The sequence below is a fragment of the Leucopleurus acutus genome, assembly GCF_964270905.1.
Source record: "Leucopleurus acutus genome assembly, chromosome: 16".
Taxonomy (NCBI): Eukaryota; Metazoa; Chordata; class Mammalia; order Artiodactyla; family Delphinidae; genus Leucopleurus; species Leucopleurus acutus.
Genome location: NC_139158.1, coordinates 35,412,623 through 35,422,005, shown reverse-complemented (window position 1 = coordinate 35,422,005; position 9,383 = coordinate 35,412,623).

Here is a 9,383-nt window from a genome sequence, read left to right as displayed (position 1 = left end):
ATAGCTTTCTTGAGTGATCATTAACTTACAGTGGTCTTCCAAAGTTTCTTAGGTTCCCCTCTCTATCTATAGTCCCCTACTGGGACTTCTACAACTACCTGTAAACTCTCCTATTCTATCCTTATCACTGGTACCAAGCTAAGAAAGACCCTGGAGACAGAGAACCAAATCAGAGTGGCCCCAACCCTTGAACTTGAATCCAAGTCTCCCCTGAACACAGTGGTCACGGCAGAGTCTTTGACAGTTTGGAAACCAGGAGACTGAATTTCTTCACGTCATTAAAACGAGTGACAGCAGACTCGACTCAGGTCTTCTCCAGGCAGGCAGTGGGTGGGGTCCCTGCTGCATTCTACCCGCCCCTGTGACTCTGGGCCCGCCTTCTCTGCCCCACCCTGGACTCCAATCACAGGCCAGTATGACGTCACTGTCTAAACTTACAACCGTCTTGGCAAATTTTATCTAGGGCCCTCAAGCACAGATTAAAAAGTAAATCCATAGCATTTGAACAGACCTTTACAGTTTACAAGACACTGTCATGTTCATTGTCTCATTTGACCCTCCCAGGAGCCCTAGAAAGTGGGTGGGGTAAAGATTATTGTCTCCACTTTATAGATGAGGAAACTGAGGCTCAGAGAGTTGAAGTGATTTACCCAAGGTCACCTGGTATAGAAGACAAAAAAACATGTTCTTCCCTCTCTACCACCTTGGATCTAGTCTTTGGGCCTAAATGGGAACTCAAAGGGAGACTGCCTAAGCTCTTCCCAGCTGGCCTTAGTGGCTGCTGATTTGAGAATTTTGTTACCGAAAGAATGAAAGAGAAGTAAGGGTCAGGAGTAAGAGGAGAATACAAGGATGCCTGATATTCCAGTAACACTTTATATTTTTCAAAGAACTCACATATTTCTTACCTCACTTGGATCAAAGAAAAATCCCATAAAGGTTAATAAAGCAAGTATATTGTCACCAGAGATTGGCTCAGAACTAATCCCTAACACTTCTGATTCCAAGACTCTTTCCATAACCTAAGGGAGGGCATTCTTGACACTCATACCCTGCTTTTGTCCCTTTGGTCCTGAGGGTCAAGACTGAGAGACAATTGGACACCCTTCTCTTGTATATCCACACAAGTCCAACCTATAATGACCTTTCTTTCTTTCTCTTTTTTTTTTTTTTTTGGCCATGCCCACGCATTTTGCGGGATCTTAGTTCCCTGACCAGGGATCAAACCCAGGCCCCCTGCAGTGGAAGCATGGAGTCCTAACCACTGGGAATTCCCTATAATGACCTTCCATCTCGCTGTTCCTCTGCCAGAAGTTGTCCTCAGAAAGCAGGCACCTCCCCATACTGGTTTTAGGATTACTTTTACATAACTGATTTTATATAACTGATACACCAGGAAGAACGTTACCTGTCAAACTGCTGTCCATTCATTGAACAGATGTTTTTGAGCAGGGCACCACTCTGGGCTAGGCCCTGGCAGTTAAGAGAAATGAACCAGACATGTTCCCTGCTAATGAGAAGCTCACAACCTAGTGGAAGTGAAGAAAACACAAATATGTGACCAGATACGTGACATTCACGAACATACAAAAAGACGGAGTAAATGTCACAACAGAATTATCAGCAAAGGGCTGTGGAGGGTCAGCGACAATTCCGACTGTTAAGAAGGAAAGTGTCTTGGGACTTCCCTGGTGGCACAGTGGATAAGACTCCATGCTCCCAACGCAGGGGGCCCGGGTTCAATCCCTGGGCAGAGAACTACATCCTACATGCATGCCACAACGAAGAGTTCGCATGCCGCCACTAAGGAGCCCAGGTGCTGCAACTAAGGAGCCCGCCTGCCGCAACTAAGACCCGGTGCAACCAAATAAATAAATTTTTTTTTAAAAAAAGGAAAGTGTCTTCCTGAAAAAGAAAAAAAAAAAAAACAGGATTTGGGCTGGGCCTTGAAGGGTCAATGGAGAATGTGGAGAAGCAGACAGGTGCAGACTACAGAAACATTGTAAACATTTGGGAAACAGGGACGAAGCCCGTGTAAGAGCACCTTGAAGTCTGCTCGGCCCCCAATCTTACCCTGAGGCTGGTTGCGATCCAGCTTAGGCCTTCAGCTAGATCTAGGCTGGATCTTGCCCCCAATTTGAGAGAACCCAAGAGACCCAGACCATCCGCTTCTTACTTTCTCAGGTTCTATGGTATCTGTGGCACGTCCCACCCAATCTTAACCGCCCTCTTAACCACTCATCTTTTCTGTCTGTTTTGTCTGTTTTGCTTTCCCAACTAGACTAAAACACCAGATTCCTTGGGAACACAGTCAGGGGGTGTCTGTATCCTATCCCAGCCAGCGTGAGGCTGGGCACACAGTAAGTACCAGAAACCTCTTTGTTGACTGGTTGCTGTAGGCCCAAGAATCATGAGATGACAGTTTCACAGATAAGGCGAACAAGAAAGGGTAGCAATGTGTAACCCTCACCTGGGATAACAGTGAAGCGATTAGGAGAAGACATGTACCTCTGGTTCTAGGGTTACCTTTTATAGAACTGAGCTGAATTTAAATCAAGGGGTTCAGACTTGCTGGGTCATTCTGTGGGACTGCCCTGCATTTCCTGTATTTCACTTCTGCTCTCTGACCAAGTCCCAAGGTTCCTTTAATCTGTTTTTCTAGTTCCTGCTTGTCAACATCTTCCAATGAGACATTGTGTCTCATCCTTCCTCTTGGAAAGAATAATGGGAAGGACAGCAAAGTTGTCACTGCCAGTCTGGAGACCCATGGTCCAAAGCCAGAGGAGAGAGCACAGTCAGGGCCGGATGGAGGTGGGAGTGGAAAGGACCCCAAGACAGAGTACAGCTTTCTACTGGGTGGACAAAACTGACAAACAGGCACACTGGATAGGGTCAAAATCCAAACAGGTCCCCATGGGGGAATGGGGCAGCTCATGCTCCAACTCCCTAGGAGATGGTCAATCAAGGTAACCAAGTAGGAACAGGGTGGGAGGGGCAGGTGCAAAAAGGACCAAAGGCCCAGGTGGTGAGTTTAGGGATTATCTAGTCCAACCTTCTTCTCTAATCCCACAGTTGAGGTCCTCAAACATTCCCTCCTGTGCCAGTCTAACCCATTTCCACCCAGTGTCTCTCTTCATCTTTGATGCTTCCAATCCATCCTCCACATTGCTGCCAGAGTGGTCTTTCTGCAACACAGTCGGTTCAAGTTGTCCCTCTACCTTCAGGATAAGGTCCAAAGTCCGTACAGCCTAAGAAGGCCCTTCTCTGCTAAACACAGATAGACCTTCACGTATAATCTCCTGTCTTTACCCTACTCCTCTCCACCTTCCACTGACCTCATTCCACAGACAAAATACTGCACGACATTCCCCAAAGATGCAGTAGACTTACTCCCATCTGCCAGGAGAATTCCAATTTCAAGTGTCACCTCTTCAGTTAAATCTCCCCTCACGTCCCCTAGGAAGGATGAGTGAGTTTCTCTTCTGTGCTCCAAAAACACCTCTGTAGAGCATTTATTACCGTGATTTGTACTGATTTACAGAGACAGAGACCATCCGGGTAGGGATGGGTTTTGACTTCTCACAGCCCTCCTTGCCCTTAGTTAGCATGATAGGAGCAGGTGGTCAAAAAAATGTTGACTTATAAAGAATGAACCCCTTTCCTTTATAAACACACAGTGAGCTCCTGGCAGAGCCCAATTGAAATCTAGGTTGTTGATGCCTAGATCAGGCCTCTCCTTCCTAGGTTGCCTCTTCTACCTGTTTTCCATGCCTATCCCATTGGATGCTCCTCACTGACCTGGACTTTGAAGCACTGGGACAGTGACAGACATTGGCAGAAGCAGGGACCCAAGCTGTCATCTTAAGGAGAGCCTTCTGTGCTCCTCCTAGGGAACTATTTTGATGCCGAGGGGCTTTGAACCAAGCTGTAGGTAGTGACAGAGCAGGTTAGTCATCCCAGCCCATGCCCGTTCTCTGCTCAAGGGCCCCAGCACCTGTCACCTGTCTGTCTTGGGTGATACGGGAAATGGTGCTCTGAGCCAACTCTGGTCCCAGGGAGGGAGGGCTGTCACTGTGGCCAAGGTCTCCCCCACCCCTAGTGGTGAAAGCGGGAGTGATGGCCTCTACCTATCAGAGCAAACACAAAGGGACTCAGGGAGCACAGGGAATGGCCTCAGAAAAGCTGCAACCCGTGATAAAGGTCAAGGGACTCAGCTCACCACTCTTTGGGCCCCATCTGGAGAGACAGATGTGTAGGGCTTTCCACCTAAGCAGCTTGTCCTCCACTGCCTGTCCTCATTGGTGTGTCTTCATTTCCCCAAATTCAAGGCTCCCCGAGGAAAACACAAGGCATCCTCCACCACCCATCCCCCAGACTCATTTATTTTATAGCTGAATCTTGTTTCAAGCAAACTTAGCATGTAAAGTAGTGGGATAAACCTTCACTTAACTCTTTTCACCACAAAAAGCTCCTCAGATGCATTCACTCACTGGTGGCTTACTGCGTATAAGGACAATCTCTGCCCCCAGCAAAGAAAATAAGTTGCATATCCAAATTAGGGCACATACAGGAAACAATGCGATAAATCCTCTAGGGGAGGCTCACCAAGGTGAGTTTGGGAATCTGGAGGTGAAGGAGTTTGAAGGAAGTGGCATATGAGCTGGGCTTTAGAGAACAGGTTGGATGTGCCATTCAGAAATAGGTAGAACGGCCCTCCAGACGGAGGAGGCATCATCAGCAAAGGACTGGAGGGGGATCCACGGACTATGGATGGAATCAAATGTGAGGCAGATCCACGCGGAAACCCACAAGGGTGGGCTGAAACAGTGCATTCAACATGCCCACGCCCCAGGGTCGCAGGCTATGGCACCCAGAGAAGGCTTTGGACAGCCAAAGTGCAAGAGGAATGCAAACACTGCAGCAGCAGGGTTTATCCTGGGTGAGGAGTGGGCCAGGATGAGCCTGGGAATTAGACCACAGTTCAAATGCCAGCTCTACCCTTAAGAGCTGTGTGTTCTTGGACACGTTACCTAACCAAAGTCTTGCTTTTGTGCAAGGTCCCTCCCTAGTACTTCCTACCGAGTAGATCACGGTGAAATGAAATGAGATCATGGCTAGGAAGCACCTGGCAGCGTCAGGCACACAGCAGGTGCTCAATATAGGTCAGGTTCCATCTCCATGCTTGAGGTGTTGGGAAGATGAACAGCAAATGAAAGACTCTGGGGGACCCTTGAGGAAGGAAGAGGCCAATAAAAGAGGATTCTGAAGGAAGGGGGTGCTGAAGGAAGAGGAAGCAGGGAGGAAAGAGCCCAGTGCCTCTGAGCTGAGGTTTCTGCTCCATAGCAGGCCATTTTAGGGGTGCTGGTAAAATGCTCCCGGCCACACTGGTCTTTGGTTCATCCCCGAAGAACCCTGTGTTCCAGGAACAGCACAGCGATGCAGTGAGCAGAACGGAGCTTGTGGGTGGAGCGCAGGAGTTGAGCAGGGAAGAGAGGCAGCACCTGGGCCCCTGCCCAGATGGTGGGGGGACCAGAAATCAGGAGGTGGGGAAGGCTGGCGGCAGAAAGAGAAATGTTTTTAACTCCGAAGATATCCTCTACTAGGAAAGGCAAAATGTCCAAGGTTTTGGGGTGGTTTTTTTTTTCAGATCTATATACCTACTCTTTTAACTTGAATAACCTGGCTTATCACAAAGCAGCAAGAGAGACACCAACAGGCTCGGGACTCACCTCTGCAGACAGCCTCCAGTCCCTCCAGCTGCACCCCAGCCCCAGAGAGGAGAGGCACAGCTAAGGATCTTCAGGGTGATTCTCCATCGAATCCAGCCTCTATGTGCTCCTCTTTCATCTATTCATCCCACCAACATCCACAGAGGGACTACTATACACAAGATAAGATCCTGGAGAGGCAGATGTCAGCTTAGTTGTCCACATCTCCATCCCTCGAGTTGTTTCTCTAGTCAGTTTCTTTATCTGTCAAATGGAGAAAATGGATTTATGGCAAGATGCAATGAGAAAATGAACATACCTGGCATAGAGTAAGTGCTCAAGAAATGTAAACTATTGTTATACTGGTAGAAGCAAGATTGCATGTTATGCTGGTTATCTTTCATTTGTTTCCCCCCACCTCAGCCCTGTACATTCTACATCTTTTTCCACCCTGTGCAGTGCCCTAGAATTGCTCTGTATGGACTAATCAAGACTCCCTTGCCCCTGACTTCCCATTGGGTTTGGTGCATGGGGAGCGAGATTAGAGGGAGGGAGAAATTGAAGACAAGGCTTTTATTCCCCCAACTCCCTTCCTGAGCCCCTTGACCCAAAGTCCCAGCTCTAGGAAAATGACCTTCCACACAGCCTCCCTGCCTCCAGGCATACAGGTGGTAAGATCCCACTGTGACTAGCCCCAGAATATTTCACTCTCCATAGTTGTTTCCCTACACTCTGCCTCAAATTATGCAATTGAAATATGCCGTCTGTTTCCTACTGGCCCCTGACATACAGGGTGAAGGAGTGTGGGAAAAGGCCTGGGGATCAGGAGACCTGGATTTGAGTCCCATCTCTCCTCCTCACTGGCTCTGTGACCCTAAGCCAGTTTCTCCTTCCCTAGGCCTCAGCTTCCTTATTTGTAAAAAGAATAGCTCTTTTGTCCTACAGTTCCCCGCCACCACTGGGCATTCTGTGAAGTTAAACCCAGGAAAGGGATGCATATAAGGAAGTAGAGCTGCCTTGGGCAGAGGGCAGGTGAGGCAGCTAAGCCACACACCAACGCATTCTTCCCCAGGAATCACCTAACCCCTTTCCAAGGACTTTCCTTTTCCTCTCAGGCCACCAGGGTACCAGATACCCAGATGATCTCCGCTCCAAAGCAACAGCAAAGAAAACTCAGGGAATTAAAAGAAATTCCCTTTACTTTCAGTAAGCAGCTGGCCAACCCTGGTTTAGCCACAGAGGTCCCTTCCCAATTTCTAGTGTGCACAGGGGTCCAAGCACAGAAGCCAGTAAACACTTGATGCCTACAGGGCTGCAAAAGAAGGGGCATCTGGGGCAGAGGGACCTAAACCGGCATCCTGTCTGAAGACCCTGGATAGAGATCCCTGTCGCTGGGCATGCATCAAGTAAAGGCTAATGACCACTTGATGAGGTATTACAGAATCTCTGAAGTCCTTTTTAGCTCCTGAAATTAGTGACTCAGGAAAACCCAGGAGCCACAAGAAAGACATTCTAATAATATCACCCTCCATGGCCCCCTAATCTGAAGTTTCATTTGCCCTAAGTGCTTTCCCACCTGCGGTCACCCAGAAATAGAAGAAAGTGAGCAAGGTAAGGCTGGGTTTCTGTCCTAAAGGACAGGAAGAGAGGGCAATGTGGATTCTAGCTTTACAAGCTTCTCTGAATTTCTGGCGGGGGGAGGGAAGTGGAATAACCTCCTAAAATTATCAGTTCCTGTTTTACCTGAGGTTTGACCGCAGGTGAAAACCACAACATAGTAACTGCCAGCACCAATTTGCCTTTGACGTTCTTCACGTCCCCCAAATGCCTCCAGAAATCTGTGGCTTCAGCCCATAACTCTGAGCAAGTTCAAGGCCTTTCCCGACCCCAAATGAAAACTTCTGAGCCCCTCCGGGCTTCCAGCAGTCGGACCGCGCAGAGACGGCTGGGTGGACGAGCCTGCACCGCAGCCAGGCCCAAGGTCGGCCTCCGCTCAAACGACAGTAAAGGACGACAGAGCGAAGCTCCTGCGCCCCGCCGGGACGAGACCCCGCTGCCCACCCCGCTCCGCCACCGGCGCTGAGTCACCGCCCGCCCCGGCTCAGCCGAGCCCGCGTCCCCAGGAAGCGCCGCCGAGCGCCTGCGCATGCGTGATCCCGGGAGCGTTGTCGGGAGCTCGCAGCCCTGGAGGAGGAGGCGGGGCCCGACCACGGGCACGAGCGGAGGCGCGTGCGCAGGGCGCGCTCCCGTGAGCGAGGCTCAGCCGGAGCAAGGTTCAGCCGGAGCCGGGCTCCGTGGCCGGGGGCAGTACCTCCGTAGGGTCGCGGTGAGGAGCCTTTCGGGGATAACAATTTGCGAGTCAAGAGACGGGCTTGAGGGGCGAGGCCAAGTTCCGGCTCCGGGAAACGGATTCCCCCACTCTCACGACCCTGGTCCAGAAATGCCCTGCTCTGGGCCTCGGTTTCCCCTGGAAGGCGGGGGTGGGGGTCGTGCACCGACGAAGGTTGAGGCCCTGCGGCCGCGGCGTTGACCTCGGACTGGACCGGGCCGCGGTGAGGATTCGGACCACAGCGCCCGAGGCCCCCAAACGCGTTGGTCGCTGGTCGGGGAGACCCGTCCCCGCGCAGGAAGCCGCCCCCGACCCCCTCAGGAGCCCGTCTCGCTGGATGATCTGAGACCAGAGGCCGCGGGCCAGGAGCACCCATATCCTCGTCTGGCCCGGGTCACACAGACCTGCGTGTCCTCTTGTCTGCTGGCCCTGGTCACCTGGGCTGGAGTGACCGAAGCGTCACGAGGTCCAGAGAAGGAACACAGATTTGCTTCTGCCCCGGGGCTGGTAGGGGCCCAGGGCCCAACAGGGGCTCCTAAGTAGGGCCAGAATGTTGGGGTGGGCTCCTTCCCGCCGCCTCCTTACCAGGCTCCAGCTCCTAGTTCCCAGATCCTAGGAGTGGGTCAGCGTCGAGGGAGGACAGAAACCTGGTACCCCCCACCCATCAGGCCATGGATCACTGTCAGAGGAGCATTGCCCGTGGGACACTATCTGAGTAGCTGAAACAGGCTCCTTGGTGCTAAGCTCTCACCTCTCCAGTCAGCCCCAGTGCTGCTGCCTGCAGAGACTTCCCTGCTTCTTTTGGCCTTCTCTGTTCAGAAATGGAGTGGCCTCGAACCCAGGTTCCTTGGGCTTCCATTTAAGTGCTAGTTTTCCCTAATTCACCTCATTTCACCTTGATTCCTCACTGGCCACACAGATGTCTTCCTTTTTGTGGGTTTGGGCCCTTGATGTTCCCCCAGAATCCACCCCCCTGGCCTCTGACCTTCCAAACCCACCCATCCCTCAAAGTGTAGCTAGGGGCTTCCCTGGTGGCGCAGTGGTTGAGAGTCCGCCTGCCGATGCAGGGGACACAGGTTCGTGCCCCGGTCCGGGAAGATCCCACATGCCGCGGAGCGGCTGGGCGCGTGAGCCATGGCCGCTGAGCCTGCGCGTCCGGAGCCTGTGTTCCGCAACAGGAGAGGCCACAACAGTGAGAGGCCAGCGTACCAGGAAAAAAAAAAAAAGTGTAACTAGCGTTCTACTCCCTTCCCAAGCTCCGTAACCCACTGGCTGTCTCAGTATTCTCAGGAGATGAATTCTCAACAAAGGAAATCTATTAAATGCTTAAGTAAATTACACAGTCT